Source organism: Hemitrygon akajei, chromosome 6, assembly GCF_048418815.1.
Source record: "Hemitrygon akajei chromosome 6, sHemAka1.3, whole genome shotgun sequence".
Lineage (NCBI taxonomy): Eukaryota > Metazoa > Chordata > Chondrichthyes > Myliobatiformes > Dasyatidae > Hemitrygon > Hemitrygon akajei.
In genome coordinates, this window is record NC_133129.1 from 100,676,698 (window position 1) to 100,699,262 (window position 22,565).

The 22,565-nt window shown below is 53.7% G+C and overlaps 1 protein-coding gene across 1 annotated transcript in view; it reads right to left on the reverse strand.

The window, feature by feature from the left end:
* The window catches only part of LOC140729355 (B-cell CLL/lymphoma 6 member B protein-like), a 37,327-nt gene extending 16,460 nt beyond the window's left edge, over nt 1-20,867 (reverse strand). The window contains 2 exon segments of the mRNA XM_073049004.1: nt 2,165-2,232; nt 20,765-20,867. The gene's annotated coding sequence lies outside the window, so the exon portion shown is untranslated.
* Nucleotides 20,868-22,565: the final 1,698 nt, after the last annotated feature.

A 22,565-nucleotide genomic window follows, 5' to 3' on the forward strand; every position in this document is an offset into this window, starting at 1 on the left:
GGGCGCTCTCCACAACTGACCTATAGAACATCTTCAGCATCTCACTACAAACATTCAATGACGCCAACCTTCTAAGGAAGTACAGTCGACTCTGTGCCTTCCTGCACAAGGCATCTGTGTTGGCAGTCCAGTCTAGCTTCTCGTCTAGCTGTACTCCCAGATACTTGTAGGTCTTAACCTGCTCCACACATTCTCCATTAATGATCACTGGCTCCATATGAGGCCTAGATCTCCTAAAGTCCACCATCATCTCCTTGGTCTTGGTGATATTGAGACGCAGGTAGTTTGAGTTGCACCATATCACAAAGTCCTGTATCAGTTTCCTATACTCTTCCTCCTGTCCATTCCTGACACACCCCACTATGGCCGTGTCATCAGTGAACTTCTGCACATGGCAGGACTCCGAGTTATATTGGAAGTCTGATGTGTACAGGGTGAACAGGACCGGAGAGAGCACGGTCCCCTGCGGCGCTCCTGTGCTGCTGACCACCGTGTCAGATCTACAGTCTCCCAACCGCACATACTGAGGTCTATCTGTCAAGTAGTCCACTATCCAATCCACCATGTGAGAGTCTACTCCCATCTCCGTTAGTTTGTGCCTTAAGATCTTGGGCTGGATGGTGTTAAAGGCACTAGAGAAGTCCAGGAATGTAATCCTCACAGCGTTGACTTGAATTGAGGAAAAACTTTTTCACCTATGAGAGTTGTGGATCTGTGGAATGCTCTGCCTCAGAAGGCAGTGGAGGCCAATTCTCTGGATGCTTTCAAGAAAGAGCTAGATAGAGCTCTTAAAGATAGCGGAGTCAAGGGATATGGGGAGAGGGCAGGAACGGGGTACTGATTGTGGATGGTCAGCCATGATCACAGTGAATGGCGGTGCTGGCTCAAAAGGCTGAATGGCCTACTCCTGCACCTACTGTCTATTGACTTTGACGCCACCCACCTTGTTCCAGGTCACTCAGCTCAATATTCACCTACTGAAACTTACCCATTTCCCCAGCAGCCACGTTGGGGAGGGAACCAGACACACCCCTGTTCCCTCCCCACTCTCGATCACACCGAAAGAGAGCCAGGCTCTGATTGAGGGCAACTTCCTGCCCCTCCCTTGTCCGGACTCCCCGCTCTCTCCACCCTATTCCCACCAGAGGAAACTGGCTGCACAGAAGACAGAGACTCTCCGATCTCTGGAAAGGAAGGAAGGCAGACGGAAGCCACGTCTGGGATCAGGGACAGCGGCAACCTCGCGTCACAGGAGCAGCCAGCCTGTCTGCAGCACGGGTTGGGGGGCGGTGGGTGGGGGCTGGAGCGCGTTTCTCTTCCACTGCACCGAACCAAAAGGCTTCAGCGAGCCCACAGCGCGAGAAGCCGGCAGACAGGAAACCAAGAGAGGAGTGGAGGGAAGGGGCCAAGCACAGAGACCAGGACGGGTCACTGGATGGTTAAAAAAGACAGGCGGGATTGGCAAGCCGAGGCAAATGCTGCCAGAAGCGACTGAGGCGTACGTTTGTATCAGAGCAGAAGGGCTTGGCGGCTTGGCACACAGAGGGGTGGGGATGGGCTGAGCGCAGGAAACGGGGACGAGCTGCGTGTAATAACGCTGGCTCTGGGCCAAGGGGCCTTTATCCGCTCAGTATTGATCTGTGACTTTCAGCAGCAAGGCTCTTGGACGGACTGCTGGATTGAAACATCGCGGAGCAAAGGGCTCGGACTGAGACGCATCTTACTGGAACTTCTTCCAGCCCGGCTGAGAGCCGTGCACAGTTCCAGTCACCGTGCCACAGGGGCGCAGACGGGCATTAGGAAAAGGATTTGGTTTCCGAAACTGAGATAGAGTGAGGAGCTTCTGTTTTCCCTGCCGTTCAGACAGAAATAGATTGAGTAAAAAGGAAAGGAGGAAACGGAAAGTCACAGAGAAAGTGCAGTACAGACAAACAGCCCAGTGTGAACACAAGACCCGAGCCGGACTTCACAACTGAGGAATGAATCGACAAGACGTTGCTCCCCGAAGTGCTATATTGTGGAATCTTTCTGTGTACACCCCCCTCCTCCCCACCCCACACACATTTCATTCTTTGCTGCGCTGACTGCAGGTCTGGCGGTCAGGGGCGAGACCCCAGGCCGTGAGGGGTGGTACACAAATGAAGGGGATTCTACCTGCCCTCACCTGTTCACACCGTCGGTTCCAGTTGCCCCTCAGGGATTCACGGTGACATCAGCGGGTCCCAGCGGCACCTGGGGTGGGGTGGGGGGGGGGGGGGGAGAAAGAGTAGAGGGTTAGAGGAGTTTGTCCTCATCCCAGAAACAAGGTGGTAGGTGCTGGTGGTCTCCCAGGTGGGGGCCACCAAACCAAAGACCACCCTAGGAACTGCTCAATGTTCACCTCTCAGTGAACACCAGACCGGACCATCCCCTCCATCTCCTACACCGACTCTGTAACCACCCACTTCCCATCTCCGCGACCCCCTCCCTGTCTCTGTAGACCCCTCATTCTCCCTACACCCCTTCCACCCCTCCAGTCCAAACAACTGTCTCTAACCCCCTCCCAGCCCTTACATTCCTGTCTCTGTAAACCCCCCCGTTCCCCTACTGCCCCTCCATCTCTGTAACCCACCCTCCCCTCTCAGCCCCCACCAGTCCATACACCCCTCCTTGTCTCTGTAAACCCCTCCAGTCCTAACACCCCTCCCTGTCTCTGCACCCCCCTCTCAGGCCCCCACACCCCTCCCCGTCTCTGTAACCCTCTCCATCCCCTACACCCCTCCCCGTCTCTGTAACCCCCTCCATCCCCTACACCCCTCTCCATCTCTGTAAACCCCTCCATCCCCTACACCCCTCCCCGTCTCTGTAACCCCCTCCATCCCCTACACCCCTCCCCGTCTCTGTAACCCCCTCCGTCCCCTACACCCCTCCCCGTCTCTGTAACCCCCTCTGTCCCCTACACCCCTAACCGTCTCTGTAACCCCCTCCATCCCCTACACCCCTCCCTGTCTCTGTAAACCCCTCCATCCCCTACACCCCTCCCCGTCTCTGTAACCCCCTCCGTCCCCTACACCCCTCCCCGTCTCTGTAACCCCCTCCGTCCCCTACACCCCTAACCGTCTCTGTAACCCCCTCCGTCCCCTACACCCCTCCCCGTCTCTGTAACCCCCTCCGTCCCCTACACCCCTCCCCGTCTCTGTAACCCCCTCCATCCCCTACACCCCTCCCCGTCTCTGTAACCCCCTCCGTCCCCTACACCCCTCCCCGTCTCTGTAAACCCCTCCGTCCCCTACACCCCTCCCCGTCTCTGTAAACCCCTCCGTCCCCTACACCCCTCCCCGTCTCTGTAACCCCCTCCGTCCCCTACACCCCTCCCCGTCTCTGTAACCCCCTCCGTCCCCTACACCCCTAACCGTCTCTGTAACCCCCTCCGTCCCCTACACCCCTCCCCGTCTCTGTAACCCCCTCCATCCCCTACACCCCTCCCCATCTCTGTAAACCCCTCCGTCCCCTACACCCCTCCCCATCTCTGTAAACCCCTCCGTCCCCTACACCCCTCCCTGTCTCTGTAACCCCCTCCGTCCCCTACACCCCTCCCCGTCTCTGTAACCCCCTCCATCCCCTACACCCCTCCCTGTCTCTGTAACCCTCTCCATCCCTACACCCCTCCCTGTCTCTGTAACCCCCTCCGTCCCCTACACCCCTAACCATCTCTGTAACCCCCTCTGTCCCCTACACCCCTAACCGTCTCTGTAACCCCCTCCGTCTTCTACACCCCTCCCCGTCTCTGTAACCCCCTCCATCCCCTACACCCCTCCCCATCTCTGTAAACCCCTCCGTCCCCTACACCCCTCCCTGTCTCTGTAACCCCCTCCATCCCCTACACCCCTCCCCGTCTCTGTAACCCCCTCCGTCCCCTACACCCCTCCCTGTCTCTGTAACCCCCTCCGTCCCCTACACCCCTCCCTGTCTCTCTAACCCCCTCCATCCCCTACACCCCTCCCTGTCTCTCTAACCCCCTCCATCCCCTACACCCCTCCCTGTCTCTGTAACCCCCTCCATCCCCTACACCCCTCCCTGTCTCTGTAACCCCCTCCGTCCCCTACACCCCTAACCGTCTCTGTAACCCCCTCCGTCTTCTACACCCCTCCCCGTCTCTGTAACCCCCTCCATCCCCTACACCCCTCCCCATCTCTGTAAACCCCTCAGTCCCCTACACCCCTCCCTGTCTCTGTAACCCCCTCCATCCCCTACACCCCTCCCCGTCTCTGTAACCCCCTCCATCCCCTACACCCCTCCCCATCTCTGTAACCCCCTCCATCCCCTACACCCCTCCCCGTCTCTGTAACCCCCTACACCCCTCCCCATCTCTGTAAACCCCTCCGTCCCCTACACCCCTCCCTGTCTCTGTAACCCCCTCCATCCCCTACACCCCTCCCCGTCTCTGTAACCCCCTCCGTCCCCTACACCCCTCCCCGTGTCTGTAACCCCCTCCATCCTCTACACCCCTCCCCATCTCTGTAACCCCCTCCATCCCCTACACCCCTCCCCATCTCTGTAACCCCCTCCGTCCCCTACACCCCTCCCCGTGTCTGTAACCCCCTCCATCCTCTACACCCCTCCCCATCTCTGTAACCCCCTCCATCCCCTACACCCCTCCCCATCTCTGTAACCCCCTCCGTCCCCTACACCCCTCCCCGTCTCTGTAACCCCCTCCGTCCCCTACACCCCTCCCCGTCTCTGTAACCCCCTCCATCCCCTACACCCCTCCCCGTCTCTGTAAAGGAATGTGAAATCAGCCAGGATTCTTGATTCTGATCCCTGGATACAACAGGGAGACCAGTCCGGAAACCTGTCCCCAATTCCTGGTCAGGAAATTTACAAAGCAGCCAGGATTCCCGATATCGTGTTGGCTAGTTGGAAGGATTTAGACTAATTACATCCCAGGACTGGTTCTAGCTCATCACCTACAGTCGAACATCATAATAACATGAGATTTTGTCCACAAACTCTAAATGTTACGGAACACACTGAACTCTCACTCCAGCCAGTGTTTACAGAGCCCACTGTACGAAACACACCAAGGTAAAGTTACGGGTGACAGAGATCAGAGGGAGCTCTAACCTCGGTATGCCACGGGACAGCTTTAGAACCACTATCAGGCTTATTATCACTGACATACGTCATGAAATCTGTTGTTTTAAAACGGCAGTACAGTGCAATACATTAAAAATCACTAAATTACAATAAGAAATCTGTATTAAAATTAAATAAGTACAGCAAAAGAGAGCAAAAATATTGATCTGCAACCAAATCTTCCTATCGTACAGTGCTTTCCCTGCCCCGGGAGCGTGTGAAGGGACAGAGTAGAGGGAGTGTGTGATGGGATGATGTGGAAGGAACTTAACTCTGTGTCTGACCCCTGGTGTGAGTGATGGTACGGTGTGGTAGGAACATTAATTTTACCCTGCTTGCCTCCGCTCTGTGAGATCTCCCCGGACCTCTAACCCCCAGCTCTGAGGAGGGAATTCTGTGCCCCGGGCATTACCGAGGCAGGTGAAAGCACGGCTTGCTGGCAAAGGCTCTGAGGTTCACTCAGCCCCTCCGTCCACCTCCCACCCTCTGACTCACCCCCTCGGGCCAGAGCCCCACTCTCGGCTGCTGAGAGGCAAAGGCGAGCTCCCTGGCCAGACTGAAGATCCGAGGGTTTCCATACAGCGACAGCGGACAAACCCGGGGCAGAGCATTGACCGAGGGTCCGAGCTTCCAGCTAAACCGCACTGGCGAATCCCGGGATCCAGCCAGGAAGTGATCCTTAAAGGAGCTCGGAAAACCAATGCAGTCATATCCTGCTTCCTCCCCTGACACAGGTGCCGATAAGGAACAGTGTTCAGTGGGAAATATTTTTAGCTTTCAGGAAAAGAAATTCGCTCACCAAGTGTGGCTGCAATCAAAACAGAATCAAACCTGGGAGATCTTTTTTTTAAAAAATCTAAATCTGGAAAGTCCATAAAAAGTTTCCGGCAAAGAAAGAAGTTCTTCAGCCACAGCCGTGTCTCCTCGGTCACTCTCTGCATCTCCCCCCACCACCCCCAGTACCCCTCGAAAAACATTTCAGTGTTACGGACGTGCACGATCTCCGCAGTGGGGTCAGCTTGAGGCTGGGGCGCACACATTCAAATAGCACGCTAAAGGAATTTCGCACCGATGTGTACCCATCTTTTATCGATACACCTGGTTTGGTATGGCAACTGCACTGACAGGGACCACGAGAAGTTGCAGAGAGTCGTGGACGCAGCTTAGCATGTCAGAAACGGAGCCCGGGCAGGCCACGGCCTCAGGAACGGAGCCCGGGCAGGCCACGGCCTCAGGAACGGAGCCCGGGCAGGCCACGGCCTCAGGAACGGAGCCCGGGCAGGCCACGGCCTCAGGAACGGAGCCCGGGCAGGCCACGGCCTCAGGAACGGAGCCCGGGCAGGCCACGGCCTCAGGAACGGAGCCCGGGGCGGCACACTAGTGTAGTGGCTAGCGGCCCCGGTTCAATCCCCGCCCCCGACTGTAAGGAGTTTGTACGTTCACCCCGTGACCACGTGAGTTTCCTCCGGGTGCTCTGGTTTCCTTCCACAGTCCAAAGACCAAGGTTAGTAGGTTAATTGGTCACACAGGTGTAACTGTGCGGTGGGGGCTCGTTGGGCCTGTTACCGGGCTCTAAATAAACAAACAATACGCCAGACGAGCTTTTCACTGCATCTCAGTACGTGTGACACTAATAAACCAATTCCAATAAATGTTATAACTGAACCAGCTCACCATCCCGAGTGAAAAGGTTCCCCTTAAATATTTCATCTTTCACCCATGACCTGCAGTTCTATTCTGAAGCAGTGGGGTCGGGGGTGGGGGGGTAGCCTCATTATCCTACGCTCCAGGGAACAAAGTCCTAACCTAGTCAACATATCCTATCCCTGAAGCTCAACCTCTCAAGTCCCGGGCAACATCCTCGTCAATTTTCTCTGCACTCTTTCAGGCTTAATATCCTTCCTGTAGGTCGGTGACCGAATTCAGGCCCACCAATGTCTTTTCCACCTTCAGCATACCATCTCAACTCCTGCACAAATTTTATCGATGTATGTATCATTTATTTGCATGCTGTTTTCGTTCTACCTCAGCGCAGTGTTTGATCAGTGTGCAGGACAGGCTTTTCACTCAATCTCCATACGTGTGGCAGTAATAAAACAAACCCCAGCCCCGGTCTGCTCAGCCGAGGGGGTGGGGGTTGGCAGCTGCTCTCCATTCCCCGGAAGGCTGCCTGCTTTGTTTTTTCCCCCTGTACCGACCGGTGTTTCAGACCCTTCCTGCTATTGTGGGCCAGCACAGGATGCTGTGACGTCACCTCCCCTCCATTCAGCGCAGCTGCCCCGGGACCCCCACCGCAGCGGTGAGGCACGCTGCACGCGGCCTCCCCTCCCACGGGCAGCTCCCATCCTGTGCAGACCTTCCGTGGGAAGAGAGGCTACACTCTTCCCTGGAAGCCGGTTTCCTTCAGGAACAAGGGGTGAGCAGCAATCATTACGTCATGGACAGATCGCAAACAGTGCCACCTGCAGAAACACTCTGCTCCTGACAACACCGGAAATTCAAGGACACAACAAGAAAAAGTTTTTGTGCGACTTCTCAGCACTTTCCAGGATTTTACTGCCCAGCCCTCCCTGCCCCTGATCTGGAGCTTGCCGGCAATAAACTACTAGAGTCTCAGAACAGGGCACTACTGCATGACCAGGAGCTTGTGAAAGGCATTAGAATCAGGTTTAATAGGGGTAAGACGAGGGAACACACACCAGTCCTCATTAGATCTGAGGCGGAGAGAGCGAACATTCTCAAGCTCCTGGGTGTCAATTCTCTGAAGGCCTAACCTGGACCCAACGCGTCGATGCAACTACAAAGAAGGAACAATAGCGACTATATTTCAGTAGGAGTTGGAGGAGATTTGGTTTGTCACCTAAACACTCGCAAATTTCTACAGATGTACAGTGGAGAGCATTCTAACCGGCTGCATCACCGTCTGGTATGGGGGGGAGAGGAGAGCATTCTAACCGGCTGCATCACTGTCTGGTATGAGGGGGAGAGGAGAGCATTCTAACCGGCTGCATCACTGTCTGGTATGGGGGGAGAGGAGAGCATTCTGACAGGCTGCATCACTGTCTGGTATGGGGGGAGAGGAGAGCATTCTAACCGGCTGCATCACTTTCTGGTATGGGGGGAGAGGAGAGCATTCTAACCGGCTGCATCACCGTCTGGTATGGGTGGGGGGGGGGGGGGGGTGAGGACACCGCACAGGATCGAAATAAGCTGCAGAGAGTTGTAAACTCAGTCAGCCCCATCATTGTCACTAGCCGCCGTAATATCCAGGACATCTTCAAGGAGCGGTGCCTCAGAAAGGTGCATCCATCGTTGAGGACCCCACCGCCCAGGGCACACCCTCTTCTCATCGCTACCATCAGGGAGGAGATACAGGAGCCTGAAGGCACACACTCAGTGTTCTTCCCCTCTGCCATCAGGGAGGAGGTACAGAAGCCTGAAGACACACACTCAGTGTTCTTCCCCTCTGCCATCAGGGAGGAGATACAGGAGCCTGAAGGCACACACTCAGTGTTCTTCCCCTCTGCCATCAGGGAGGAGGTACAGAAGCCTGAAGGTACACACTCAGTGTTCTTCCCCTCTGCCATCAGGGAGGAGGTACAGAAGCCTGAAGACACACACTCAGTGTTCTTCCCCTCTGCCATCTGATTTCTGACTGGTCACTGAACCCTTGGATACTACCTCACTAATTTTATTTCCTTTTTCGTTGCAGGGAAGGGAAGTGCAGAGGGTAGAGACCCGGGTTTAACGCCCGTCTCCAGGCGCTGTTCGTGTGGAGCCGGTACGCTCGTCATTGTTCCCCCTGGGTGCACCGGTTTCCACCTGCACCTGAAAGACAGTGGGATCGCTGCGTTAACTGTGCCTCGTGAGTGGACGTCACCAGTAGGGAAGGTGGGGGAATGGAGTGGGTTACAGTAGCTGATCACCATCACAAAAGTAGTCTCATGGCACATTAGCTTGTACTGGCCTAACCGGTATTTCACATTTCCCATGTAATACAACAGATCCTCCGGCAAAGAGACTCTCACTCCGTTCCCAAGTGTTGGGGAAGGGACGACTACAGATCCTCTGCTGGGGCACAGTGTCACATGAAGGGTCGCAGGCCCAAAGCATTCACCCCATTTCTTTCCCCACTTATGCTCTGAGCTCCTGAGTGTTTCTCACACCATCTGTTCTAGCTAATTGACCTCAGCTTAAAAGCTCCCAATGAGGGAGCCAAGCCTGAAACATCGACTCTTCATTCCCCTCCACAGATGCTGCCTGACCTGCTGAGTTCCCCCAGCATCTTGTGCGCGTTACTCTGGAATATTAAAAAGCCTAGACAGAGGGCACATCCTCAGAATAGAGGGGCATCGCTTTAGAACGGTGATGTTCTTTAGACAGGGAGGGGTGAATCTGCCGAAATCATTGCCAAGGCTATATTTAAAGCGGAAGTTGATAGTAAAAGGTTATGGGGAGACACGGTCCGTGGATATGCTGAGAACCCTCAAGCCACCATGCTTCCAGCTGAAACGTAACATTCCCACGACTTACTAACAATACCACACGCATGTACTCAGAATCTGGGACAAGACCAGAGCACACGGAGGCAGCACAGGAGAAGGTACAAACTCCTCACAGACAGCAGTGGGAATCGGTCCGAGTATTACACTAAGCATGACACTATTGACCCTCTGATGGACAAATGCAGCGGAATTAGTGGCTGTACTTCATTAGGAGTTAGAGGAGAACCGGTCTGTCACCAAAGACAGTGGCAAAGTTCTCCGGTGTACGGTGCAGAGCATTCTAACTGTACGTCACCACCCACTACGGAGGGGCCCACACACAGGATTGGAAAAGGCTGCAGAGTTCTATAGTCAGCCAGCTCCATTGTGAGCGCTATCCTCCACTTCAAAAGAAGGCGACATCCATCACGGACTGCCCTCAGCGTCCAGGACAAGCCACCTTCTCATTGCTACACGCACAGCACGCTGGAGGAACTCAGCAGGTCGGGCAGCATCCATGGAAACTCACTGCTCCCATCAGGGAGGAGATACAGGAGCCTGAAGACGCACACTCAATGGTTCTTCCTCTCCACCCATCACATTTCTCAACACCACCTCACTATTACTTTGTTTGGTATTTCTGACTGTAATTTATAGTAGCATTTTTATATACTGTACCGCTCCTGAAAAACAATAAACATCTGTACTTCAGTGACAATAAGCCTGATTCTGCTAAAATGGATTTCGGAGAGAGGATCGGTATAAAAGTGGGTGGCGGGGTGGGGATTCGTCTCTACCAAAGGAGGTGTGAGGTGCTCCTTCCCTCCGCTGGCCTGCAGGTCACCCTTGGGCCAGGTGTAGCACCTGCTTAGATACCCCCCCCCCCCATCAGGGTCACATAAATCCAGGGGGGCAGGTGGCGGATGGTCACACGAGCAGCCAGTACAGATCACAACTCCTGGTTACGTGACCACTGACGCCAGGCAGACAATCTCTGAAGAGTATTGTTAATGACTGGGGTCACCTGTCTGGTAAAGACACTGCCCAGAAGGCAACGACAGACCACTTCCGTAGAAAAACTTGCCGAGAGCAATCGTGGCTGTGGCAAGATCGCGATCCCTTACATTATATGATGTTGTTGAGATGGGTTCAGGAGAGGACTGGTATAAAAGTGGGTGGTTAATGGTCACTGCAATGGCCTGTTTACACATTTCACAAAATAGGCCGGTGATATTAAACCTGACCGTTTCTTTTCAAATTGAGATACAGTTCGGAATAGGCCCTCCCGGCTCTTTGAGCCACACCGCCCAGTGATCACCCAATTTAATCCGAGCCTAATCACGGGACAATTTACAATGACCAATTAACCTAAAAACCAGTACATCTTTGGACTGTGGGAGGAAACCGGGGCACCCGGAGGAAACTCATGCGGTCACGGGGAGAAGGTACAAACTCCTGACAGACAGCTGCTGGAACTGTAAAGCGTTGTGTTAACCATGCCGCCCCCGTTTATGTGGTGTGTCAAGCTCTGGGTCTGTAACACTTCAACCAGGTGATACCATGACAGCAGGATTGACAGCAGCAGAAACCCCAAAATAAAACAGAGATGAGAGGCTGATGACTCAGCCCTTCGAGTTTCCACCCAATCCTTTGTTAAGGGACTGAGTCACCAGGGCTGGATTAACAGGCCAGAAGAAATAAACAGGATACAGAAAAACTCAGGGCTTGTGCCTGCACTGAGCCTAGGACAGGAGAACTCCAGAGAGAACGAGTGAAGTTTCAGCAGTTCTCTGGGAGATTAACTCAGATCCAGGCTGATGAATTTCAGCACTCCCCGCCCCCCACCCCCACCCCCACCATCAGCCATCATGACAACTGCTGTTGGCAGAATCTGAGGTGGTGACGAGGAGTGGAATAGTGGTGTCATAACAACAACCTTGCCCTTAATGTCAGCAAGACCAAAGACTTCAGGAAGAGAAAGTCGAAGGAACACACACCAGCCCTCTTCCAGGGGCCAGCAGCAGAAAGGATGAGCAGTTTCCGGGTGTCAACATCCCTGAAGATCAATCCTAGGCCCAACATATCGATACAGCCACAAAGACTATACTCCATTACGAGCTTCCCGAGACAGGCTATGTCACTCTAGCAAATTTCTACAGAGGTACCCTGGAGAGTATACCAACTGGTTTCAACACCGCACAGGATCGAAAAAGCTGCAGAGGGCTGTAAGCTAAGCCAGCTCCATCGTGGGCACTAGCCTCCCTGCCATTTTCAAAAGGAGATGCCTCAATAAGGCAGCATCTGTCACAAAGGATCTACACCACCCAGGACATGCCCTCTTCTCATTACCACCAGCAGAAGAGGTATTGGAGCTTGAGGTTTTAAGAACAGCTTTTTCCACTCCGCCTTCAGATTTCTGGATGGAAAATGAACCTATGAACTCACTAATTGTTCTCCTCCTTTTGTACTTAGCTGTATGTCATCAAGGAAGTGGGTGTAAATACATCTCTACTGAAGGAGGTGTGAGGTGCTCCCTCTCTCTGCTACCCTGCAGGTCACCCTGGGCAAGGTATAACACCTGCTTAGCCCCCCGATCGGGGTCAGGTGAAGCCACGGGAGCAGGTGGTGGACGGTCACATTGGCAGCCGGTGCAGATCACAAGCCCTGGTTATGCGACCACTGACGACCGGCAGACAATCTCTGAAGAGTGTTGATAATGGCCGGGGTCACCCGTCTTGTAAAGACACTGCCCAGAAGGTGGCAATGGTAAACCACTTCCGTGGAAAAATTTGCCAAGAACAATCGCAAAAGACGAAGATCACCTACATCATACGACATGGCACGCAACAATCCAGTTATATGGCACAAGTATCCATGATCTAAGTGGATGAATCAGCACTGAACGGTTGAATTTCTACACCCGAGACTGGGAGGCCATTCAACCCCACATGCCAGAACCACGCTAGTGTAACAGAATCACAGCTCCAGCAACCCGGGTTCAATTCCCACTGTTGTCAGTTCTCCCCGTCACCAAGTGCTCTGGTTTCCTGCCCCAGGACGAGGGCTAACAAGTTGTGGGCAGGGCTATGTTTGTGCACAAGCATCTTTGGGGAGGTCGCTTGCAATTGCTAGGGGCACAGTGGGGGACTTCTAAGAACGGTGGACCCCCCCACCCCACGAGAATTGAGTGTGTTGGAGAATGTAGTAACAGTATTTTAATTTGAAATTGGTAAGTTTTGTAATCCCTTCTCACTCGTGATTGAATACAGTTCTGTGCGTGTGTAAAAGAAAACAACAAGAACAACAAAGGATGCAAACCACCCGGGGACAGAGCGAAGGATGTCACGTAATCTTTTCGTCTCTTGGTCTGTCTTTAAGTAAGAAAGGAAAAGACCTTTGTTTGTCACAGTGGACGAGCTTCCTGCTGAGGGGAGAGCTGCAGTGTGCAGACCCCACCAGCAGAGGGCACAGGCCACCCTCAGCAACAGCACCCTCCAGACAGGGCTTCCAGTCTGACCCCCTCCCCACCACAGTACAACAGGAGCCTCACGCCTGCTCGCTCCCACTCAGAACATCGCCGCTGATCCCTCCATTCCTTAGCCTCCCCACTGCGGGGCAGAGAATTCCAGAGACACACCACCCTCCGTGAGGTGGTCAGGCCCTTCGGCTGATCAAGCTAGTCCCCTTTTCCCTGCATTGGGCCCATGCATGAACTTGTCCAAATGGCTCTCAGATGTTATTACTGTGCCTGCCTGGCCAACGCTCACATGCCCACAACCCTCTAAATCTTTCCCACCTCACCCTGAATATTGTACACTCGGGTTTTTAGTTCCCCTGGAAATAAGGTACCCCCACTAGCAATAGCACAAGACACAGGAGCAGATAAGGCCATTTCACCATTGGATCATGGCTGTTTCACTTCCCTCTCAATCCCACTCTACATTCCTAATGTAGGTCTCCACCAAAGGAGGTGGAGGGCACTCCTTCCTTCTGGTAGCCTGCAGGTCACCCTTCTGCAAGATTTAGCTCCTGCTTAAACCCCCCTCACCCCCGATCAGGGTCTATAAATACACAGCTGAGAATATCCCAATGGAAACGTCTACAGAACGTGGTGGGTCCGTCACAGGCAAAGCCCTCCCCGCCACTGAGCACATTCACAAGGAGCGCCGCCACAGGAAAGCAGCATCCGTCATCGCGGACCCCACCACCATGTTAGGCCGTGCTCTCTTCTCACCACCACCACTGGGCAAGAGGTACAGCGCCCACACCACCGGGATCAGAGGCAGCCATTACAGCTCCTGAACCACTGTGAATAACTTCACTCACCTCGCTGAAGGTTTTTGTAAATCTCTAAAGATCAGCTTTATTGTCACACGTACATCAGAACCGTGAAGTGCATTGCTGGTGTCAAATCAAATGACAGGTGTCACCATGCTTCCAGTGGCCACGGCACACCAGGCCCATCTGCAGGTCTTTTTGGAACACGGAAGGAAGCCACAACCTACAGACTCACTTTCAAAGACTCCTCACAACTCACACTCTCAATGCAGAAAAAGCTGCGGGAAGTTGCAGAGACTCAGCACGCTCCGTCGTGGGCACTGGGCTCCCAGCATAACGGACATCGTCCAGGATTGAGCACCATCACCCAGGGCATGCCCTCTTCTCATTACTACCATCAGATCAGAGGTACAGGAGCCTGAACACACACACCCCCCAATGCTTTAGAAACAGCTCCTACCCCTCTGACATCCCATTCCTGAATGGGCAATGAACCAACCCAGAAACACTACATCACTCATTTTGCACACTTATTTATATTTTAATACATTTCATTTTGTAATTCATTATTTTCGTGTAATGTTACTGTAAAACAACAAATTTCATGACAAGTCAGTGATACCAAACTTGATTCTGATTCTAATTCTGATTATTTTTTGCACGTCGACTGTCTTTGCTCACACACAAATTTGTGTAAATTCTGTGATACTTCTATATTGAATCTCAAGGCAGCAACGGTAACATGCATGTACTTCGAGTGTAGATTTGACTTTGATCTTTGCATTTCCATGGCACCTGCCAGAATCTCAAGCTGCCTGACACAAACCCAACGTGGAGACGGGTGGGAACTGCTGACAGCAGCGATAAAATGATCTCACACACAGTGCTGGAGGAACAGCAGGTCAGGCAGCATCTACAGAGAAGATGAATCGATAACACTGGGCGAGGAAAGGGACATCAGCCCCAGGGCACCAGACTAATTTTCCTGCCTGTTGAAATACCAGTTTAACGTAACAGCCCTGTTTTGACACCACCCAGTTAGCATTCTGGGACTCTTTTTTAAAAAAAAGTCAAATCCTTTCAGAATTGGAAGGGGCGGGGAAAAATCTAGCAGGAAATTAAAAAAATTCTCTGAGCCTTTACAGCTGTGATAAAAAGAGGTAGTGAAATCAAATTTATCACATTGGAGAAAAGGGAAATGGAAGAGATTGTGAACAGATATAGTGAATCTGTTTCAGCAGAAGTAATGACTGTTCTACAAACAATGAGAATTACAGTCTCCAATAGTGGGAGATTCTAGGACCAGAGGGCGCAGTCTCAGTATTCAAGGACGTCCCTTCGGAATGGAGAGGAGGAGGAATTTCTTTAGCCAGAGGGTCCATTGCCATGGACGTCTGTGGAGGACAAGTCGTTTAAAGCAGGCGTTGATAAGGTTCTCGATTAGTAAGGGCGTCAATAGATTTTGGGGACAATGGGGTAGACAGACACAATGAGTCAGTCATGATGGAATGGTGGAGAAACAAGGGGCGGAATGGCCTCACTTTGCACCGATGTCTTAAGACCTATAGAGGGCATGTGCCCCTGCGCGAGGGAAATCCCACATTCCCTGCTACGGGTCAGGACAGGGACATTGTTCCAGAGGGAGCGTTGTACAGTTTACAGAGTCGCTGCCCACAGCTTCAGAGGTCCCGGTTCGATCCCCACTTGCGGCACTGTCGGGGGACAATCCACACCCCAAGAGGCTTCAGTGCACTCCCAAGTTCCAAAGACACTCGAATTAGAAGGGTAACCGACTGCTGTTAGTTGCCTCTGGTGTAGGCGGAGAGGGGCAGACCCTGGGGGACAGTTGCTGGGAATGCAGAGAGGGGAGCCGATAGCCAGTGTCAGTAGGCCCCACTGCTCTTCCTTCTCTCACTCCGAGACTAGAGTTGACAAGTCAAACCAGAGCCATGATGAAGGTTCTCGGCCTGAAACGACAACTGTTCACTCCCCTCCGTAGGTGCTGAGTTCCTCCAGCGTTGTGAGTGTGCTGCTCCAGGCCAGGATTAGAGTATTGCGTGTGGCTAGGGCCACCTGCCTACAGGAAACAGAAGCTCAAAAGAGGGCAGAGAAGTTTTACAAGGAGGTTGCCTGGACTTGAGCACTGAAGTGATAGGGAGAGGTTGAATAAGTTAGTACTTTATTCCCTGGAGTGTAGGAGAATAAGAGTAGATTTGATAGAGATATTATGAGGGGGATAGATAGGGTAAATGCAAGCAGGCTTGTCCACTGAGGTTTGGTAAGACTAGAATCAGAGGTCATGGGTTGAAATGTTTAAGGGGAACACGATGGAGAACTTCTTCACTGAGGGAGCAGTGTGAATTGGAACGAGATGCCAGCTGGGTTTGATTGTAACATTTAAGAGGATTTTGGATAAGTACATGAATGGGTCTGTGAATCAACATTTCAGAAATAGAATCACCTCTGAGCAACGCACACAAAATTCTGGAGGAACTCAGCAGGTCAGGCAATCTCTACGGAGGGGAATAAAGAGATGGGGCTGTGGGCAGAGACCCTCCAACAGGTCTCATTATAACATCACTGGTGGCAGTGGAGAGGGGACCCGAGTTGCCAGAGATAGTGGTTGAAGTCGGCACAGTCGAGAGCCATCCAGATTAGTAGGTAAACAGGAGCAGCTGGCTGAGATATCGTGGCCTAAGTCCGTCGGTGAGTCTGCCGGGGAAGTCGGAGGCCAACGTCTGCAGGCGGAGACGTGGCCTGGCCCGAGGTTGCAGGACCGTCCGTGTGTGTGCGGAATGGATGGGAGGGAGGAGAGGGGCTTGCTCTGTTCCTGCTGACCACGGTGGCACTCGCGGGCTGCCCCCGCGACATCCGTGGGGTGTGCTGGCTGTTGATGCAAATGATGCATTTGACTGGCTCTGTGGGTTAGCATGGGCTCAATGGGCTGAAGGGCCTGTCTGCACACGGTGTGACTATGGCGGGAGCTGTCAGGCTGGAAGAGTTTCCCCACTGGCTGCGAGAGCCTTGGGTGTGTGCTGAGGATGGATCAAGCCACCACCGGGTGGGAAACAGGCACAGAGCTCACACCGACGATCCTGCAGCCAGCCGCGATACCGACGCCATGGACAGTCCTGAGCCCGGCTGCAGAATGAGGGCTGGCAAGCCCATCCCGTAAAACAACCAGAGCCTCACTCCCGGGAGAGGAACAAACTCCAGAGATGGTCAAAGACTCTGGCAGGCTACTGAAGCAGCACAGATGGGCCCGATTGGGGGAGGGGGTTCCTCAGTACCCCGACTTCCTCAGCTTCTTACCCCAAGGTACAGTACCCCGAGACAGTACAGATCATGCCCCTCCCCCAGCTGTGCATGGCAATGAACACACACAGAGAATGGTTCATTAAAGAATTTGTGACCACAAAGTAGGTCATATTTCAAAGTTACAGAGAGTATCTGCTTCAGAGAGATATTCTGAGAGCAACCAATTGTAACATTATTCCCCAGCGCCTGCAATCATCACTGTCCCTCGTGCTTTCCAGTAACACTGCCCCGGCTGGGCTGAAATGACTCAGACAGATGCTTCACTCTCTCTCCCTCTGAGCTACGTCACACCCTTCAAGACAGGACGGTTCTGGTAAACACAGGATTGTTTCCTAAAACTTGGTCAGAGTCACTAGTCAGAGTAGGAGGAAAAACAGCTCCAATGCCAGCCCGGTACCGGGTGACCGAGGTTGTGAGCACAACGAGGTAATCCAAGCCAACACCCCCAATGCAATACCGTGCAGACCCTTACATCTCCACTATCGTCGGAGGAGATCTCCAGAAGGCGGCTCTGTCATCAGCAGCAGAATGGGGCCGTTCAGCCCATCAAGGCTGATCTATGACCCGCTCTCCCCAAAACCTTCCACGACCAGACTAATCAAGAATGGATCAGCCTGCACTTTAAACACACTAAATGGCTTTTCCTCCACAGCCACCTGTGGCAATCAATTCCACAGATTGCCCTCGACTGCCTTCGGGGAGGAGGTACAGATCCCTCGCCTCCCCATCAGATTTCCCAACACTACCTCATTACTCCTTCCCTGCTTCACGTTTATTCTTGTGACCTAGTGATTTCTTTTTTAATCTCCTGCCGCCACAAGACAATTAGACATGTGTTTACATAGCAATACAGTGCGGAGTAGGCCTTCCCAGCCCCGGTTAACCCTAACCCGGTAACGTCACAATTCACAATGACCAGTAAACGTGTTTGGACTGTGGGAAGGGAACCGGAGCACCCTCGCATTCCACAGGGAGGACACGGAGAGATTCCTTACAGAACGGCGTCAGAATTGAACTCCGAACTCCGGAACGGCCCAAGCCAAGCCATGCTAACTGTGGAGCCCTGTGCCAATGATAATGAACTTGAGTCTGACTTTGCAAGGCACTGCCCCCCCCCCCCACCGGAATTCTAGGCCCCAGGGCTTTGAACAGCAAGATGGAAAGTTTGACAGGACAGTGGCAAATGGAATTTAATCCTGACAACTGTGCGGTGAAGCATTTTGGGAACGCAGACAAGGAGACACAACACATATTCCTTTTCCTCCAGGGAGCGGGCACCAAATACATAAAGGGCATAGATTTAAGATCCAAGGCAGGATTTAAAAGGGATGTCAGGGGCTGCTTCTTCCCCAAAGGGTGGTGTGTGTTTGGAGTGAGCTGCCAGAGATGGTGGTTGAGGTGGGTACATTTACAGTGTTTAAAAACCACCTACATCAGAACACAGAGAGGGGGCTGGAGGGCCAGATGCAGGCAGATGGGACAACACTCAGTAGGGCTGAAGACCCGTTACTGTATGACTCTATCTGCCACTGCCCCACACCACACGGATGGGCAATCTGAAACAGCAGCATTGCTGGCTCTGAAAGCATCACTCCCTCCCACCAGACAGACCACAGAGAGGAGGCTTGATTGAGCTTGTGAGGGGTATCAGCAGGGTGAATACAGGCAGGCTTTTTCCACTGAGGTTGGGTGGGAGTACAACTAGAGGTCATGGGTGAAAGGCGAGAAGTTTAAGGGGAACATGAGGGGGAGCTTCTTCACTCGGAGGGTGGAACGAACCACTAGCACAAGTGGTGCTGTGAGCTTGATTTCACTGTGTAAGTGTGGACAGGCGCATGGGATGGTAGGGATATGGTCCCGGTCTGCGTTAATGGCAGTTTAAATGGTTCAGCACAGAAGAGATGGGCCAAAGGGCCTGTTTCTGTGCTGTACTTGTCTACGACTTGAACACACAGGGTGCGAGACCTTCAGTAAATTACTCCCTTAGCAACAGCTGCCACTTCCTGGCGGGCTGAGGAAGGGGCGGCTCAGGGACAGACCCTCTCTGGGGTGGGGTTGGGGGAGGCGAAGGGCCTCGGGAACAGGGGCTCACTCACCCCACCCTCCAACCCCCCCAAAAAAAGGGTGCAGAGAGAATCCCTAATTCTGCCTGCTGCCCCTGCCAAGAACAGGAACAATGACTGATGATCACTCTCAGAGCTCCGGAAAGAACACTTGGTTGAAATTAGCAGCAAGGAACCAAAACTGTGAAACTTTCCCCTGTGTTGGAGAAACTAGTTTTGGTTTAAATCGAGAGAGAAAAAAAAAACAACAAAAAAAAAGTTTTGAACGTTCTGAGTCATTCCAGAAGCGCTGGCTTTCATTTGTATCTGGGCAGCACTCCCAACAAGTTTGTCCTGTGGCAGGTCAGGCTGGGGGTATAAAACACCGGGGCACAACTCTACCACAATACACTGACAGTACAGACTTCAGCAATGCCCCAGAATGGCCTCATGTGAGCCAGCATATCTCAGCACAAAGACACAGTTCCCCACCCCCACCCCACAGACTACAGACACTTCATTAATCTATTATAATCTGCTGGATTCATACAGAACGGCGTCAGAATTGAACAAGATAGCCCCAAGACCCAGTACACACTCCCAACTGGTCAGAGCCCCCTCATTCACCCTGATACAACACCAGACCCAGTACACACTCCCAACAGGTCAGAGCCCCCCCATTCACCCTGATACAACACCAGACCCAGTACACACTCCCAACGGGTCAGAGCCCCCCCATTCACCCTGACACAACACCAGACCCAGTACACACTCCCAACAGGTCAGAGCCCCCTCATTCACCCCCGTAGACCCATCAAAACAAAACATTATCTCCCCACCATCAATCCCAACCCTTCCCCCAGGTTTACAGGACTGATGATATCCCTGGGACTCCCAAACACCCGGACCCTGGGACGCTCACCGACTCCCCTCCGGAGTCACAGTCGCCCAACCAGGGCAGTTAGAGACCCGGACAGCACGTTGCGGGACGGCCGGGACGAGAATAATCCCGGCTCAGTGTAAGGTCGAGGGGGTTCAGTCTACCCCGGTCTGTCTAGTTCCCACCCCCCACCCCTCCCCATACTCTCCCCGGCTCCGATCCCCGGGCCGGTCTTCCATAGGAACATCTCCCCGTCCACCCTTGGCCTTCGCCGGCCCGCACCCTGGGCCTGTCCTGGGGACGTCTCCACGTCCACCCCGGGCTGCTATCCTCCCGGCTCCCGAGGATCCAGGACTCCGTCCTGCCTCTTCCTGGGCCTGTCCTCCCCGTGTCCCGTAGCCCCGGCCCGTCCCTATCGCGGCCGCGATCCCCTCTCCCCGGGCTGTCCTCCCATCCACTGACCCCCGCCTCGTCCCGATCCCCCGTTACCCCCCTCTCCCGGTTCCGTTCCCCAACACCCTCTCCCGGCCCGGCCCGGCCCGGCCCGGCCTGCCCCGGCTCCGCGCTCCCCCGGCCCCGGCCCCGGCCCGGCCGCTCTCCCCCGCTCCCTCCCTCCCTGCCCCGGCCGCCGCCCCCCGAGCCGTCACCTGCGCCTTTCCAAGAAGCTGCGCGCGGCGACACTTCGTAGAAAATCTTTTCTCGGAAGCCGCTCGCGGCGTTTCTGAGAATGGAAGGCCGACTCTGCCACCCGCTGGATCACAGTAGGGGAGGAAGCCCACGCTTCCCCATCGCCGATCCTCACCTTTCCCCACCGCAGCCGCATACTATAAATTATACACTTTAATATATTTTTGATAAACCCCTTCATATTTTTCCTGCCTGCTGTTCTCCCCTCTGTCTGCCCTTTTGTTTAATTTTTCTCTCCCTTGGCTCCCCCCGCTCTCTCCGCCAGTTTGGTAGGCTCTGGTCACGTGCACTGTCTTGGCGACGTCAACAATCCGCCGATTCTCAGAATTTCTTCGAGGTCGATTTTGTGGTTCAGGCGCAAGAGTAGAGGGCGGGGCGTGGCAAGGGGGCGGCTCCAAATCCGGATTGGTACACACAACTTTTGGGATCTTGACTTGACTTTCCCAGGAAGGAGCTGGCAGCGCGCCGGGCGCCTCTCACTACAGAGGCCAGAAAGGCTGCTGTAAACCGCGCATACATTTGCGGGGCGAATGATATTCAAAAGCTGCGTGCGTGCACAGCCATTGCAAATTGTCCCAAACCGCTCTGCAATCAGGGAAATAACGTGCGAAGCAGCCAGTTTATCCACAGCAAGTTGTCACAGGCGACAGCACAGGAAATGACTGCATTATCTGTGTTAGCTGATTGCCCTTGGCCGACTCAGGAACAGCTTCTTCCCCTCCGCCATCAGATCTCTGAACAGTCCCGAAACAGGTTTACCATCACTGGCATCTGACGTGAACGTTGTTGTTTGGGGGGAGCACAGTGCCATACATTGAAAAAAAAACTTAATATAAAGTGCAAAAGGAAATCAATGCAAAAAGAGAGCAAGATTGTGAGGTAGTGTTCAGAAATCTGAGGGTTAACTGTGTCTAAAATGCTGAGTGGGGGTGTTCAGGCCGCTGTACCTCCCCCCACCTCCCCATGGCAATAATGTGAAGTGGACACGTCCTGGATGGTGAGGGTCTTTGGTGCCTCCTTGAGGCATCCTCCTCAAAGGTGGGGAGGCTGGCCGAGTGAGCCTGCGACCCTCCCGTGCAGTGTCCCAGACAGCGAGACAACCGGAGCGCTCCCCGCCGTACACCTGCAGCGTCCCAGGCGACCTGCCAAACCCCCCCACACAGAAACCCGTCCAGTCGGCCGGCCAAGAAAATTGACAGCCAAGGCCTTGGGCCGTGACCCTTCACCCGCACAACCGCCGTCACTGACCCCGGGGTTTAATTCTCGCCGCGGTCCTTAAGGAGGTTGTTTATTGAGATAGAGCCCGTCGGCTCCTTGGTGCTTCACCGCCCGGCACTCCCCCGATTTAACCCGGGCCTAATCACGGGACCATTCACAGTGACCAGCTACCTACCAACCTGTGGGAGGAAACCCACGCGGTCACGAGGAGACCCTGCAAACTCCTCACAGGCAGCGGTGGGAATTGCATTTGGCACTGTGAAGTGCTGCGCTAGCCACTACTCTACCCTGCCCCTGCGGGCGCTCCGATTACCTCCCACGTCCCAGAGGTGCCTGGGTCAGGGTTAGAGGTTGGTGCTGGAAATGTGCTGCCCCCTCGCCTCCACACACGCATCCTCAGCCTGTGCTGGTCGTTGACACAAAATACATTGTGACAAATAAAGCTGATCTGTCGTCTACCTGCGCTCCCCCTCCCCTGTAGCTGTCATGTTTTATTCTGCACACTGCTGCTGTTGTGCGTTCTACCTCCATTCTGGTAAAGCT